This window comes from Atractosteus spatula, chromosome 5, assembly GCF_055471065.1.
Source record: "Atractosteus spatula isolate fAtrSpa1 chromosome 5, fAtrSpa1.hap1, whole genome shotgun sequence".
Classification (NCBI taxonomy): domain Eukaryota; kingdom Metazoa; phylum Chordata; class Actinopteri; order Semionotiformes; family Lepisosteidae; genus Atractosteus; species Atractosteus spatula.
Window position 1 is genome coordinate 9531906 of NC_142710.1, and position 17288 is coordinate 9549193.

The window sequence follows — 17288 nt, forward strand, 5'->3', positions numbered from 1 at the left end:
CATCACTTTTAGACTAAGGATGCTCAGGTCTTCTTCTCCTTTCCCTCTCTGGTACTCAGTTCTCCTGTCTGCTCCTGTCTCTCAGCTGTCTCCTCCTGAGGGCACTCTACCCTCGTACATGCAGCTCTCAAAGTTTGACCTTTCCTTCTCTTTCTGATTCCCCCTGTGTGGATCTCTCCATCTCTTCCTCTCGACTCTGTCTCTGTCCTCTCCCTCCTCTTCCTCTGCCCAGGACCTCAGCATCACTCTTGATCCCTCCTTCTCCTATTCCCTTCTTTGGCACTTTCCCGCCTGGAGCAGCATTCCTCGATTGTTCTCCTTTTTCACTAACTGTTCCACACAACTCCCAGTCCTGGCCCTGGAGCTCTCTCTCTCTCAGACTAGTTTACCTTCATCTTCACTGGACCGTCTGCAGCTCTGCTGTCTTTCCTCTTCCTCTCTGCTGTGTTAATCCCACTGCAGTCTGTCCACTGGCTCCCTCTGACCACACACGTCTCATTCAAACCCTACTGGTGTCTCATCCCCTCTGTGCTTGTCTTAAATCTCCCCACATCTCCTCTCTCCAGCTCCTGTTCATCCAGACTTTCATTAGTAAATAAGTGTCCTTGACTCTCAAGCTGGTGGTGAGAGTTTTCTATTTCTCTTGGTCATTTTAGATCTGGTCAGAACGTTTTCACTGCTGCTTGGTATCCACACTGTCTGTTTACTGGTTTAAATCTCATTAGTCTCCAGGTCTTGCATTGTGTTTCCACCTTGTGCTTGTCCTTGACATGCATTGCACTTACACAGTGTGTACATGAGCTTATTCACCAAATGAGAATCTCATGTGCACTGTAGTATGTGTTGTTAGTGATCCTACAGATGCAGCCATTGAAAACACGTGAGGTACACCACTGTACCATGCAGTGGGCGTGTCGCATCCTAACACGGCATGACGCAGTATCACGTGTCATATGATATATCAGAAAGTACCTGGAATCACCTTGTAAAACCGCCAGGAGGAGCCAATAAAGCTTAACCTCTCATGTACAGCATTTGAGCTTTTAAATTTAAACTGTGTATTGCCAGCAGCCATATCAACCTGCAACTCACAACTGGCAGCCCACTGAAGCAGGTGTGAGCCTGGTCAGTACCTGGATGGGAGACCTCCTGGGAAAAACTAAGGTTGCTGCTGGAAGAGGTGTTAGTGGGGCCACCAGGGGGGCGCTAACCCTGCGACTCATGTGGGTCCTAATGCCCCAGTGTAGTGACGGGAACACTATACTGTAAACAGGCGCCGTCCTTCGGATGAGACGTAAAACCGAGGTCCTGATACTCTGTGGTCATTAAAAATCCCAGGGTGTTTCTCGAAAAGAGTAGGGGTGTACCCCGGCGTCCTGGCCAAATTTCCCATCGGCCTTTATCAATCATGGCATCCTAACAATCCCTCCTTCTCCTATTCCCTACTCTTACTCTACACCCCTACTCTTACTCTTTTCCAATCCCCCTCTATAAATTGGCTTAATTACTCTGCTCTCCTCCCCACTGATAGCTGATGTGTGGTGAGCGTTCTGGCGCACTATGGCTGCCGTCGCATCATCCAGGTGGGGCTGCACATTGGTGGTGGTGGAGGGGATCCCCATTACCTGTAAAGCGCTATATAAGTGTAAGCAATTATTATTATTATTATTATTACAGCATGTTAATCATCAGTCATTAAGAAGTTGGTATATTTTATGAAAGCATCATTGCTTAGTTGGTCAAAAGTGCACAACCTACCTTTATCAGAAATATTTTAGACATCAAAGCCTTTACTGAATATATTAATAATAATATTGTAGCGTTTACAGGTTCTTTTCAGAAGAAAGAACCAGTGGAGACGCAATTAACAAACCAAGCGCTAGCTTTATTCCTTAACAACCACACAAAACCAAACACAGGATATACACGCACATGAGGAGACTGACGGAACACGTACACATCTTTAGGGTGGTAATTACTTAACAACACACTATACTCTTATAGTACTCTTATTGACTACACAGGGCAGAAGAACTACTAGGACATTATTTACACAGGTAGGGTCAGCCGCTGGTCATCGTGCTGACCCTCAGACTCTCCCCGGCTACCACTCCCAGCATGCCCAGCGGTACTACGAGCGCCTAGGGGCGCTTCCTCCTCACCACCCGGCGAGGGCGTTACACTGCCCCCACCTGAAGCGCCTGGCGTCTCGCCGACGTGGAACACCGCCCTCAGGCTGTACTCGTACTCGGCCAACTGCTGCGGAACCCTGCATGAGCGGCCGCTGCGACCCACGGACGCCCCACTATCGGCCGGCTCCAGCCCCGGCTGCTCCTCTAGAGCCTCACCACACGGCTCCTCCTCACGGGCCCGGTAGGGGGCCAGGCGGTCTCGGTGCAGGAGCACCACTCTCCCCCGTGATCGCAACCGGACACGGTAGCAGACCCTGCCCACCACCCCGAGTACCTCGGCGGGCCCCTCCCACGACGGCGCCAGCTTAGGGCTGAGGCCTTTGCGGCGGCGCGGGTTGTACCCCCAAACCGAATCCCCGGGCTGGAAGGCAGGCCCCCTGCAGCGCAGGTCGTAGTACCGCTTCTGCCGGACCCCCGCCTGTGTCAGGTGGGTCCGTGCAAAGCTGTGCACCCGCCGCATCCGCTGCCGCAGATCCCACTCGTAGTCCGGTCCAGCCGGCGGTGCCGACCCGTCTCCGGGTGGCGGGCCGAAGACCAGGTCCACCGGGGTTCGCATTTCCCGGCCCAGCATGAGCAAGGCCGGGGTGCACCTGTTGGATTCCTGGACCGCGGTCCTGTACGCCCAGAGAGCAAGGCGGAGGTGGCGGTCCCAGTCCCGTTGGTGCCGGGACACCAGGGTGGCCAGCTGGGTGGCTCCACCAACCCGTCGCTCTGGGGAAGGAGCGGTGTGGTCCGCGTCTTAGTGATCCCCAGGCGCTGGCACACTCTGGCGAAGACCTGGGACTCGAAGTTACACCCCTGGTCACTGTGTAACTCCTCCGGCACCCCCAGCCTGGCAAACATCCCCTCCAGCAGTGCATCGGCCACCGTGGGGGCACTCTGGTCTGGGAGGGCGTAGGCCTCCGGCCACTTCGTAAAATAGTCCATGGCCACCAAGACGTAGCGGTTCCCGGCCTCGGTGCACGGAAACGGGCCCAAAACATCCACCCCCACCCGCTCCATAGGAGCCCCCACCTGGTGTTGTTGGAGGGGGGCCCCGAGAGCGCTCGGGGGGGCCCTTCTGCGCCACGCACACCGCACACGTTCGGCAGTACCGCTCCACGTCCCGGTGGCAAAGACCCCAATAAAAATGGCCTCGGAGACGCTGCAGGGTTTTTTTACCGCCGAAGTGCCCCACGTCCGGCTGGCCGTGCACCTCTCAGAGCACCACCCCGCGGAGCAACCGAGGCACCACCAGCTGCTCCCGCACCTCGCCACTGGAGGGTACCCGCCACCCCCGGCGCAGCACCCCGTCCTTTACCTCCAAGGCCTCCCACAGGGCGCAGAGGGCCTTGACGGACTTCAGGTGCAGGGCGAGCTCCTCTCTCGTAGGCCGCACTCCTGCTGCCCCTTCAGCGGATCAGCTGCCTGACGCTGCGCCAGGTCTGGCAGGCCAACCCCCAGCGGCCCCTCCCGGGCCGTGGCCGGGGTGCTCACCTCCGCCACGGTGCGGACAGTCCCCTCACGCTGCTCCGGCCGGGCGCAGTGGTGGCAGTCCGCGGCCTCGCAGGGGCGCCGCGAGAGAGCGTCGGCATCGAGATGGCGAGACCCCGCACGGTGCACGACAGTGAAGTCGTACTCCTGCAGGATCTCTATCCATTGCGCCATCTGCCCTTCTGGCTCCTTAAAGTGGAGCAGCCAGGTGAGGGACACATGGTCGGTCCTCAGCCGGAACCGGGTCCCGAACAGGTACGGCCTGAAGTGGTGGACCGCCGCCATCACCGCCAGCAGCTTGCGACGGGTCACGCAGTAGTTCCGCTCAGGCCTAGTCAAAGCCCGACTATAGTAGGCCACTACGCGCTCCCCATCCGGCCCCTCCTGCGCCAACACCGCGCCCGCCCCCGAGTCACTCGCGTCGGTGTCGAGAACATACGGCAACCGCGGGTCGGGGTAGGCCAGCACAGGGGCCCCCACCAGAGCTTCACGCAACCGGCCGAAGGCCGTCTCACAGCCCGAGTCCCAGTCGAAACGGCGGGCCTTGTCAGTGAGGCGGTGGAGCAAAGTCCCGGACGAACCTCTGGTAGTACGAGGCCAACCCCAGAGAGCTGCGCAGCTCCGCAACGGTGCATGGAGTCGGCCAGCCCCTCACTGTGGCGACCTTACCTGGGTCCGTAGCCACCCCTCGCGGTCCAACAACATGTCCCAGGAAGGTCACCTCCCCCCGCAGGAGCTCGCACTTGCGGGGGTTGAGCCTCAGGCCAGCACGGCGGATGCAGGCCAGCACCGCCTGGAGGTTCGTCAAGGCCTGGTCGAAACCCCGGGCATGAACCAGCAGATCGTCCAGATACAGCACACACTGGTTCCGCGGGACCGATGCCAGCACCCTCTCCATCAGCCTCTCGAACGTCGCCGGGGCATTGCACGGGTCAAAGGGCATGACAGTAAACTGCCAGAGGCCCTGGCCGGTGGAAAAGGCCGTCTTCGGGCGAGCATCGGGAGCAAGCGGTACCTGCCAGTAGCCGCAGCGGAGGTCCAGGGAGCTGAACCAGGTCGACCCGGTGATGTAGTCCAGGGTTGTCATCTATCCTCGGCAGGGGATAGGAATCTTTCCAGGTGACCTCGTTCAGCTTGCGGTAGTTGACGCAGAACCTCCACGAGCCGTCTTTTTTTTTTTGACCAGTACAGCTGGCGCCGACCACGGGCTCGCGGAGGGCTCAATCACCCCCGCTGCGGCCATCTCCCGGATCTTTTCCTCGGCGGCGGTCAGCTTGGCGTGAACCATGCGTCCCGGTGGGATGCGGATGGGCCGAGCGGCGCCGGTGTTGATCTCGTGTTGGACCAGGGCAGTGCGGGTGCAGTCCTCATCTCTCGCCGCAAAGAGATCCTCGTTCTGGGCGAGTAGCTCCTGGAGCCGCTGCTGCTGGTCCTGATCGAGGCCCTCGCAGCTCCACTGGTAGAGGTCCTCAACGGCCCGCCTCGCTTCCACGCAACGCTCAGCCCCCGCCGCCGCCGCCTTGTCTGGCCCCCCGGCCGACTCGGGGGCAGGATCCAGCACGTTCGCTCCCCGGCTCACAGGCCTGGTCTGCCCTGGCGACTGCCGCCACTGCCTCTTTTTCCCCCGGCTCCGGCAAGCCCGCGTCCCTCGGCCTTCGCCGGGCCTGCCCTCCACCAGGTGAAGTCGCTCCCCCTGCCACACCAACTCCTGCCGGCCCAAGTCCAAACTGGCCCCCACTCGCTGCAGTAGGTCCAGCCCCAGAATGCAGTCCTCCTGGATGGGTGCGAGGTAGCAGGGGTGGCGCACCGTCGCTGCACCCAGACGGAAGGCAAGCACCTGTTTCCCCCGGACTGCAGCGAGCTGTCCCGTCACGGTCCTCAGTCGCAGGCTGGAGGCCTCCCATCCTGGGGGGTTGGTGCCCTTGGTGTCAGGGAGGACGCCCGGCCGGAGTAGGGTTACCGATGAACCGGTGTCGAGTAGGGCCAGGCAGGGTTGGTCCTCGATTCGGCAGTGGAGGTACAGGCCCCGGCTACAGCCGACTTGCCCCACGGTGGCGTGAGGGGCGCCGGTCTTAACAGCGCTCTCCGGAGCGGGGGTTGAGGTGTTCAAGGGGCGGCCTTCCCCACGCTGAGCCGCCCCGTTCCCGTTTCCCGACGCCGATCGGGGAGTGCAAGGCTCGGGTGCCCGGCAGAACCGGGCTCGGTGTCCCCTCTTCCCGCAGCGGTTGCAAATCGGCGTGCGGGGCTGTTCCGCGGGGGTCGCTGCCCGGGCTGGCTCCTCTTCCCCCTCGCTGGACTCCTCCGTCACCGCCTCGGTCAGCCGGCAGGGCGCACTGCGTCTGCTGGCGCTTCCAGCCACCCCGAACACGGCCTCAGCCCGTGTAGCAAGGGCCAAGGCCTGCTCCAGCGATGTTGGCGCGGCCAGCTGCACGTGGCGCCGCAGCTACTGGGTGAGAGGGCCTTGAGAAAGGCCTGGAGAGCCATCTCCTGCTGCGCCTCCCGGGGGGAAAGTTGGGTATCCTCGGCGGGCGAGGAACATGACATCCGCAGCGACCGGGCCCAGTCGCTCTCCTGGTCGGCGCCACCGCAGGGCCAGCCTCTCCCGCATCAGGTCCAGCGCCTCCTCCACACCGAAGCGCAGCTGGAGAGCTGCTGCCAGCGCCGTGTAGTCGCCTCTGTCCTCCTCCGGGACGTCCAGGAGCACCTGGCAGGCCGCTCCTTCCAGCGCCGCCGCCAGGTGGCCGGCCATCTCCGCCCGGCTCCAGCCATTCGTCCGGGCCGCGAGCTGGAACTGCGCCTCGTAGATTTCCCAAGGCGCTTCCCCATCGTAGCAACCTAGTCGCACCCGCGCCGATGGGTGTGGCAATCGCTGATCGGCTCCGGCAGGGAGGGTATCCTCTATCTGGGGCGCCCGCTGACCAGGAGTAGTGGCCAGTCGCCCCAGTTCTACCGGCGGGACCACTACTGAGTCGCACCCAGGAGTTGTTCAGGCTCCCTATGTGCGCTGCCGATGGGTTCTGTTTCTTTCAGCGTCAGCCGGCGCTTAACAGAATCGGGTAGTGTCTGCCACGATTTGTCCAACCTGCCCGCTTCTGACACCAATGTAGCGTTTACAGGTTCTTTTCAGAACAAAGGACCAGTGGAGATGCTATTAACAAGCCAAGCACTAGCTTTATTCATTAACAACCACACAAAACCAAACACAGGACATACACTCACATGACGAGACTGACGGAACACGTACACATCTTTAGGGTGGTAATTACTTACCACTCCCAGCATGCCCAGCGGTACTACGAGCGCCTAGGGGCACTTCCTCCTCACCACCAGGCGAGGGCGTTACCATACCAATAACAACAACATACAGTTTACATGATATGTTATGTTCCAAAATTAATATTGTTTATGACCTTCGTTATGCTCTTCGTTAATGTCTAAGCCGGAACACATCATTATATCTCATTTTTTATTTTATTTTTACATCTAGTGTAGAAGTTGTGACCAAGTTCATTTACGAAACGGTCTAAATGAATGCTATACCGAACGTATGTCTTCTTGATATGTTTAACTCTTTGTGACTAAATGAATATATATCTTTTGTATTCTGATAACCCTCTGGATAAGATCTGTTATGTTTACATGCACATTCTATGTATTAATAAATGTATCCTCGTGTATTAGTACCTGTGTGTGTGCGTTGTTTGAATTATACCGCATGGTTGGATTCTAAGACCATTAAAAGAATCATTTTGTGATTTACTGCCACAATTAATAATTGTCCCAGTAAATGCCCAAACCCGTACAGAGCTGGTGCCTCCAGGACAAACCCTGATCTGAGAGGAGGGTCAGACTGAGCAACAGAACCACTTCCCTCCAGGACAAACCCTGATCTGACAGGAGGGTCAGACTGAGCAACAGAACCACTTCCCTCCAGGACTGAACTGAGACTTTACCGTACAGACCGCTTCACTAGATACAGATTCACTAGATTCACTGTGGGACACTCCCTTCAGACTAAAGAGACTCAGTTCCTCCAGCCTGTCAGTGTGGGACACTCCGTCTGTCAGTATCTATTAGTCACTTTCTAGTCACCAACGTTTAGTCTAGCGGACTAAATTGTAATTATAATTATTTAAATTATAATAAGTATTTTAGTTGAGACCTGTCTAATATGGAACAGACCTTTTACAACATTGATTTTACAACATTGTAGTCATAGAGACCTCAGACACCAGTAACCCTGCTGGGGAGAGAAGCTGATCCCCCCTTTCCTCTCTGCAGAGTCTCTGGTCACTCCTATTCTCCACCAGTCATTCACCTCCACCTCCCAGTAGTGTCTCCCTGAGGTGAAGGCCTCCCTGCTCACGACACAGGACCAGTAATCAAACCTGTGAGGATTGTCAGAGACACTCTTCCACTGTCCCAGTCTCACTCTCTTCCTCTGTCCCCATCTCACTCTCTTCCCATCCTCAGACAGGCTGAGCTCACAGTGAGCTGTATCAGGGTCCAGAGTCACAGCAGCTGGGGAATAAAACACAAACATCACAACAGGCTCCTGCCGATCACAGTCCAACTCAACTCCATCAGACTGTGAAATGTCTTTGTCCCCAAACACACCGAGAGAGAAACACCAGTCAGTTACTAATGACTGCTCTTCCCTTCCAGAGAAACGACATCTTCTTCACTGTTTCACTAGTGTTACACATGGGAGTGATCCCAATATCCTCTAAATACAAACATTAAACACTTGTGTTCACAGCGATGAAACTTTATGTTTTTAAACGACATTATTAATAAACACAGGACCGACCGGACTGCAGGAGAAACTACAGCCCGACCACTCGCTTTCAAACACTTCACAACCCACCACAGCGACCTGTATACTGTAAGAAACTGGACAGCCTGTCTGTTAAACCGGTTTATTTCAAATCCCAGTTCAGCAGCTCGTTCATCTTCTCTGAGACCATTTTCCTGACGACGCAGAATAAAAAAGTGCTGAATTCAAAGACTGCATACTGCTCGTTTTTACAGAAGAAAATATAATGGAAAAAGCAAAACTTTGCTGAAATAAAGGACTTCACACTTACTTTGAACATGGGAAGAAATATCTAAAGTATTCAAATTAAACGATAATAATAATAATAATTTCTGATAGGAGACAGTAGGAGCAGTATTAACTCTTAATTCTTAATACTTAATACTGAATAAATACTGTAACGCTTACGGCCGACAGGTACTGTGTAAGAGCCGGCGTACCAGAGCAGGTGACGTCACCGCCCTTCCCTGTGATAGCAGGACCACAGCCCCTGACCCTGAGACCCCTCTCCCCCTCAGTCTGATGCCCAGGAAGCTGGGGGTGTGTGTGGATATTGAGGAGAGGAAGGTCTCCTTTTACACAGTGGAGTCCAGAGCTCATCTCTACACTTTTACTGACATGGTCTTCACTCAGGGGGAGAAGATCTATCCTGTCTTCTGGACCTGGGATCAGTATAAAGCCCTTGAGCTGCTGCCTGCTGTCAGTGTGGAGATTAAACCCGTCACTGACTCATGAACACAGGCTGACTCTCTCCCAGCTCTCTGTCCACTGCTCACACTGGGAGACGGGTTTACTGACGGGCAGTGAGGTGACGTCAGAAATATAGTAGGAATTTCAGAACTGATGATGTTGTGTCGTGTTTAATTTTTTAATTTACTATAACACATTTAAACGGGGAAAAATAACATGTACGAGAGAGGGCGAGATAACTCGCTACCAGCCTGCTGTACTCCTGACTTGTAAATATCTCTGGAAACCCTGCTGTGTTTTTTTCCCATTTTTAAGAAAATAAACTTTTAAAAATGAAATCCCGCGTGAGTCTCACCTGCGCGCGCCGGTGACCGTGAAGCTGCCAGAACGGGGAGGGACCCGCTGACGTCACCACAGCCAGGAGGAACAGGGACTGTGACGCAAACAGGAAGTGGCTCAGGGTGGTTATGGGAGTTGTAGTTTATCACCAGCGCTGTGTCTGTGAGCAGCTCCAGACCCTGACAATCTAGTACACGGCTCCTCTTAGAGTTACGTTTAATGTTTAAATAAAATCAGTTTTATTTGATCTGTGTCTCAGGGGAAAGTGCGGTGTGGACGCGCTGTGCCCGTTACTCCTTTTTCCTGCTCTTTTCTTTATTTTAGTTCCCAATAAATCGAGATAATCGCCCGGTGAAAGCTCTGTTTTCCTTCATATTGTAACGCATACGGCCATCAGGGTGTGTAAGAGCCGGCTTACCAGAGCGGTGACGTCGCCGCCCTTCCCTGTGATAGCAGGGCCACAGCTAGTGGGCTGTACAGAGATCTCTCTTTGGCTCACTGGGCTGGGTCCTTGTTGAGTGACGCGGGAGTCCCGGGTTCGAGCTCCTGACGGTGGAGGGCTGACCTGATGCGGCAAGGGTGCCTTCCTGAACCCCGAAGCGTTACAATATGAAAGCCCAAAATCCTAAACCGAACCCAGGATTTTACATCTGTTTGGTGGCAGCGGCGAGTTTTTTTCTTCACGGACAGAAATTTGGGCTCCGTGTCAGTCTTGTCTTCCGTCCTGCCGTTTGGACATTTCATGTGGACGATTCTCTGTCCACAGAGGGACTGTGTCGTGAGAGGTAGTCTCTCTTTAGCTCACGGGGCTGGGTCGCTGCAGAGAGACGCGGGAGTCCCGGGTTCGAGCCCCGGACGGTGTGGGGCCGACCTGATGCGGCAAGGGCGCCCGCCTGAGCCCCCGTTGCGTTACAATACTCTCCCTTTGTCTGCCTGTCAATTTAGTGAAAATCAAAGAGTTTCCTCTTAGGTCTTATTTTTTTTCTTTACTCCTGGAGTCTAGAAAGGCTGACGCAGCTACCTACATGAATTTATAAAAACCTGCTTAATGCTCATTTTTTACAGAAACAATGTAATGGAAAGAACATAACCTTGTGAAATATAAGAAAGCCTTCCCACTTACTTTGAAAATGCGAAGAAATATCCAAAGTGTTCAGTTTAAAGCAGAAATAACACATCCAGAAACCCGGAGAGAAAGACGAGAGAAACAGAGGCGCTCATACTGACTTCAGACTGCTCGCGCTCACTGTCCGCCTCTCTGATAGGAGACACCAGCTGTCAATCAGTGAGCTCTGACCACTGAGAGACGGGGGCGGGGCTTATACATGCCCAGAGCGAATGGGGGTTTTAATCGCTCTTTCGCTGATCTGCCTGTCAATCAAGTGACGATCAAAGACTCTTATCAGCTCTTATTTTTTTACTCCTGTAGCCTAGAAAGCCTGACACAGACACCTGCATGAATTTATAAAAACACCTGACTCATTTCTAGACAGGGAGCCGCATTAGTTCTGTGATGATGAAGGGCGCCCTCTCCTGGACAAGAGTGGAAACCGCAGCCTGATCCCTGAAGCCGACATGACAACATCTTCCACTGATATTTCACACTTGTTCTGTGTAGAACAGGACACAGTGTCAAACACTGACTTACTCCACAGGAGAGTCTATCAGTCTGAAACTGATATAGACTGAAACACACACTGAGACTGGGGAGCATATGGGGAAAAACTTTTCTTACTTGATACATCCTCCTGTAAATCAGGATATATAAAACAGAGAAAAATGGGGTTTGCTGTATGTTCTGTGTTTTGGCCCAGTCTTACAAGACGTACAGTAATCTGAAAAAGGGCACTGCTGTTAGGAGACATATGGTAGTTAAACAGGTACGGGCAGCAAAAATTGCCCCCAGGTACCAGGACTGGTTTACAGGGGGTCAAATCTAGTTTATGTCATTATCAGATAGGAAACTGGTTTTTAAACATGGAATGGGAAGATATTGTTTTAAAACCTAGAGTAAGAGAGAGAGAGACAGAGGACAACAAGCTGCAGGAGAGCCCAGAGTAAGAGAGAGAGAGACAGAGGACAACAACCTGCAGGAGAGCCCAGAGTAAGAGAGAGAGAGACAGAGGACAACAAGCTGCAGGAGAGCCCAGAGTAAGAGAGAGACACAGAGGACAGCAAGCTGCAGGAGAGCCCAGAGTAAGAGAGAGAGAGAGACAGAGGACAACAAGCTGCAGGAGAGCCCAGAGTAAGAGAGAGAGAGACAGAGGACAACAAGCTGCAGGAGAGCCCAGAGTAAGAGAGAGACACAGAGGACAGCAAGCTGCAGGAGAGCCCAGAGTAAGAGAGAGAGAGAGAGACAGAGGACAACAAGCTGCAGGAGAGCCCAGAGTAAGAGAGAGAGAGACAGAGGACAACAAGCTGCAGGAGAGCCCAGAGTAAGAGAGAGAGAGACAGAGGACAACAAGCTGCAGGAGAGCCCAGAGTAAGAGAGAGAGAGAGAGAGAGACAGAGGACAACAACCTGCAGGATAGCCCAGGGTAAGAGAGAGAGAGACAGAGGACAACAAGCTGCAGGAGAGCCCAGAGTAAGAGAGAGAGACAGAGGACAACAAGCTGCAGGAGAGCCCAGAGTAAGAGAGAGAGAGACAGAGGACAACAAGCTGCAGGAGAGCCCAGAGTAAGAGAGAGAGAGACAGAGGACACCAAGCTGCAGGAGAGCCCAGAGTAAGAGAGAGAGACAGAGGACAACAAGCTGCAGGAGAGCCCAGAGTAAGAGAGAGACAGAGGACAACAAGCTGCAGGAGAGCCCAGAGTAAGAGAGAGAGAGACAGAGGACAACAAGCTGCAGGAGAGCCCAGAGTAAGAGAGAGAGAGAGAGAGAGACAGAGGACAACAACCTGCAGGAGAGCCCAGGGTAAGAGAGAGAGAGACAGAGGACAACGAGCTGCTTGAGAGCCCAGAGTAAGAGAGAGAGAGACAGAGGACAACAAGCTGCAGGAGAGCCCAGAGTAAGAGAGAGAGAGACAGAGGACAACAAGCTGCAGGAGAGCCCAGAGTAAGAGAGAGACAGAGGACAACAACCTGCAGGAGAGCCCAGAGTAAGAGAGAGAGAGACAGAGGACAACAAGCTGCAGGAGAGCCCAGAGTAAGAGAGAGAGAGACAGAGGACAACAAGCTGCAGGAGAGCCCAGAGTAAGAGAGAGACAGAGGACAACAAGCTGCAGGAGAGCCCAGAGTAAGAGAGAGAGAGACAGAGGACAACAAGCTGCAGGAGAGCCCAGAGTAAGAGAGAGAGAGAGAGAGAGAGACAGAGGACAACAACCTGCAGGAGAGCCCAGGGTAAGAGAGAGAGAGACAGAGGACAACGAGCTGCAGGAGAGCCCAGAGTAAGAGAGAGAGACAGAGGACAACAAGCTGCAGGAGAGCCCAGAGTAAGAGAGAGAGAGACAGAGGACAACAAGCTGCAGGAGAGCCCAGAGTAAGAGAGAGACACAGAGGACAACAAGCTGCAGGAGAGCCCAGAGTAAGAGAGAGAGAGACAGAGGACAACAAGCTGCAGGAGAGCCCAGAGTAAGAGAGAGACAGAGGACAACAAGCTGCAGGAGAGCCCAGAGTAAGAGAGAGAGAGACAGAGGACAACAAGCTGCAGGAGAGCCCAGAGTAAGAGAGAGACACAGAGGACAACAAGCTGCTGACTGATGTGTCAGGTGTGTTGACAGAAGAGTTCAGAAATGATTGATGATATTTTTTTCTATTTTTTTCTTTCCTGTAAACAGATAAAGGTTACACATGCACAAATATATTTATGTTAAGAGAAACTTGCACCATCATTTTTATATGGTCCGTAACACTGTTTTCCCATAGGATTTGGACAGCTGTTTTATATGAGACTGGCTCTATACCTGATTCCTCCTGATATTCCAGTCATTCCCAAATCCAGGGTCACTGGCTCTGCCACATTCAGCCTGTAGACCCTCAGTCAGGAGTGAGCAGAGACCAGAGCACATGGCCTTCAGGGAAAATGAGTTTTCTACACTGTCAGTCCCTCCAAGAGAGACTCATACTGGCCATTGGACTGAAAGACATTGGGGAAAAATGTTCCCCAGACTTTCAGCCCAGAGTAAGAGATAACTACTGGCCATTATACTGAAACACAGTTTGTAGACAGAAATACTCGTATTGAAGCTTGGATTGATCTTCACAGAATCCCAGTTAGATTTCATGTAGGATGTTACAGAAACACAAGACTGAAATACATCTACTTCAGCGTACACACCAAAACAATAATCTCAAACAATAAAGAGATTCTGAGACTAAATGCAATAACCAAGGAAAACAAGCTTAATATCTTCATACCACAGGTGCATCTGTTATCAAGAGCAGACAGACCCACCTGCAGGACTGCAGATCCACCTCCATTCTGAAACACAGAGACACAGACACTGTTATCACAGACACACACTGGAACACAGAGACACAGACACTGTTAATCACAATCACACACTGGAACACAGAGATACAGACACTGTTAATCACAGTCACACACTGGAACACAGAGATATAGACACTGTTTATCACAGTCACACACTGGAGCACAGAGATACAGACACTGTTAATCACAGACACACACTGGGACACAGAGATACAGACACTGTTAATCACAGTCACTCACTGGAACACAGATACAGACACTGTTAATCACAGTCACACACTGGAACAGAGAGATATAGACACTGTTTATCACAGTCACACACTGGAACACAGAGACACAGACACTGTATATCACAGTCACACACTAGAACACAGAGATACAGACACTGTTAATCACAGTCACTCACTGGAGCACAAAGATACAGACACTGTTGATCACAGTCACACATTGGTAATAAGCAGCTTTTCATATGATATACATACGTGAATAAGGAATGTGCTTCAAAGCATCTGCAGAGAGAGAAAGTAGTTCTTTATTGTATTAAATAGTATTGCTTCTTACTTTATAACATTATAACATGTTATTATAGCAAAGTTTATACTACAGTCTGCAGTCAGTTCATTTCAGGATCCCCAGTCTCCACTGCAGTGTGGATCAGAGTGTCAGTGAGTGTGAGCAGCAGTGGCTGTAAGACTGGAGTCTCACTCAATAAGACTGAGCAGCACAAGGCAATAAGACACACAGACACATCACAGGACACCCTGGAGTCTGGTGCTTGAGCCACTGAGAGAGATAATAAATAAACACAGTCTGTCCACAGCAGTGAGCAGTGATTTCTTAAAGAACCAGCAGTGATACTGAGAACTGATCATTGCTCAGTCATCATTGTCCTGTACCCACAGTGACCAGTATCACTGATTGAGTGACCTGTACCCACAGTGACCAGTATCACTGACTGAGTGACCTGTACCCACAGTGACCAGTATCACTGACTGAGTGACCTGTACCCACAGTGACCTGTATCACTGACCGAGTTTTCTCCTGGAAAACAGGACAGGGATATTATCCCAAAGAAGCTCTTGTGTTAGGTGCTAATGAAATCTAACATACAGTAAATGAAAGAAAAACATTTGGATTTGAATTTGAATTTCAATCTATATCTATTGAATTTGCAAAGGATTTTATCAATGGTTTAAATGTTTCACACTCATACTTTTTAGTTTGTGGAACATTTCAAAATCTGAAGACTGAAGGGCTTCAGAGACAGATTGCAGAACTGCTCGGTTGACACGCCAGCTAGGGTTAGGGTTAGCATTCCCACACTACTTCGATTATTATTACGCTTAGCGCTGGATTTTGGGACCTAAGTCAGCTTTAGGATGTGATAATTTGCTGCTGGCTTTCTCCAAGTTTTCTTCAGAGACTGTTGGCTGCCTGGACAGTGCAGTGCACAGTTCAGTAATACAATTACAAAACTGAGTCAGTCAGACAAAAATTGTAAGAAAACATTATTGAATCTAATAAATTTGCAATCTGTCAGGTCCCAAAACAATTGCATCAATCTAATATGATTTGATTATCGTATTTCAGGAAAATATATTAGATTTTATGTTACAAAAACATATAAAATACATAGCCTAACTACCATTTAAAATGTAATGTGGCTGTACAGAATTTGTTTTGGAAAAAAACATATTCATGGAAAAGTATTCAGTGAGTGTCCACTGATGTCCACATCATCTACAATGTTGCTTCCTTTCATCTACATTGCCTAGAATAGATCATCTAGATGCCAATATTCACCCCACTGTTTTACAAGCAATAATTAAAATGATATAAAAGTCTTATCAGTGGTGTATGGAAGCCCGTTTCCACCAGGGAGTAGAAAAAAACACGCTATGGTATCTCGCAATTGCAACTTAGTATCTCAGAATTACGACTTTATATCTTACAATTGCGACTTTTAATCTCACATTTGTGACTTCGAAATAGCCCATATTTCATCATCTGTCCTTTTGTTATTGTAACGGATTCGGGTTCCAGGGCTTGTGTCCCTCGTCGCTCCCACCCTACTTCGTGCCTCACTGCATGGGCTCGAACCCAGGTCTTGCCAGCTGAGCTAAAGAAGACCTTCTTTTTGAAGTAAAAAAGGACATACAATGGAAATATGTAAAAAGTATAAGTTTCAGGTTGTATAATTGTGAATTCCTCTGGATGTGAAGTGTTTATTTCTGTATCTTTTTTTCATATTCTGTCTCCTTTATTGTATTTCTGGTGTTTAAATAAAAACTTTTTTAAAAAAAGCCCACCGTGCACTATTCCATCCGGGTACTATGGAAGCCTCACTGGCAGAAATGGGATTCTATAAAAATTAGTGTAATTAATTTGATTTTTATCAGGGCACTGTACAGGACAAGTCTTCAGGCTTATAGATCCCATGATCCTGTACGATTCATGAATATAGTGTAACAGACCTGCCGACATACAAGCTGTACGATCTGGTTGAGCATAACAGGGATGCTGGCTACTGGGGCTAAAGAAAGTGTTCTTTAGCTCAGCTGGCAAGACCCGGGTTCGAGCCCATGCAGTGAGGCACAAAGTAGGGTGGGAGCAGCGAGGGCACATTCCCTAGAATGACAAAAGGACAGACAGTGAAATGTGGGCTATTTCAAAGTTGCAATTGCGAGATATAAAATCGTAATCCTGAATTTTTAAGTCGCAATTCTGAGTTTTTAAGTCACAATGCTGAGATACTAAGTTGGAATTTTGAGATACTAAGTAGCAATTGCGAGATACCATAGCTCATTTTTTTTTACTCCCTGGCGGAAACGGGCTTCCATAGTGGTGCATAATGTACTTCAACAATATTATGGTAAATTGCAATTTAAATATATTGATATAACTAGGGTGCAGAATTGTGTGAGCTACAATGCATGCAATGACAAAATCATTCAAATCCAAACTTTTTTGCTATTGCATGTTTTTTTTCTTTTAAATATTGTATGTTTTTGAAGTCACTATTTCAACACTACCAAATCAAATGATCTGCTTTCTAATTACTATTTATACACAATTATTGATAAATCTATATAATTCTATTACTTTCGAATAGATATATAATTCGATTAGTGCTATACAGTATCTTATTTGGAGTTTTTCAAAATCATGTTATTTAATTGAACTGTTTTTCTCTAGTACAGTTTGTAGACAGTATGAATACAGTTTACAGTATTTTTGCAGAATGCACTAATAGACTAATAAGCATTTACTGTACTGCTGTGTCTGACAATCACGAGCAACTGCAGGACTGTAAGGATCCACTGCGCCACCTGGAAGTTATACAGAGT

At 50.7% G+C, this 17288-nt stretch overlaps 2 protein-coding genes and 1 long non-coding RNA gene across 9 annotated transcripts in view; 1 reads left to right on the forward strand and 2 right to left on the reverse strand.

Moving 5' to 3' along the window:
• LOC148834015 (butyrophilin subfamily 1 member A1-like) overlaps positions 1-17288 on the forward strand; it is a 318969-nt gene that overhangs the window by 233841 nt on the left and 67840 nt on the right. The gene's annotated exons all lie outside the window — the stretch shown is intronic.
• The window catches only part of LOC148834022 (butyrophilin subfamily 1 member A1-like), a 46790-nt gene that overhangs the window by 4971 nt on the left and 24531 nt on the right, over positions 1-17288 (reverse strand). The gene's annotated exons all lie outside the window — the stretch shown is intronic.
• On the reverse strand, positions 6820-11162 carry LOC148834023 (uncharacterized). The gene is made up of 2 exons (XR_016091059.1): positions 10634-11162; positions 6820-8186 (listed from the first exon to the last, which is right to left on the reverse strand). It is a non-coding gene; the product is annotated as an uncharacterized LOC148834023 (long non-coding RNA).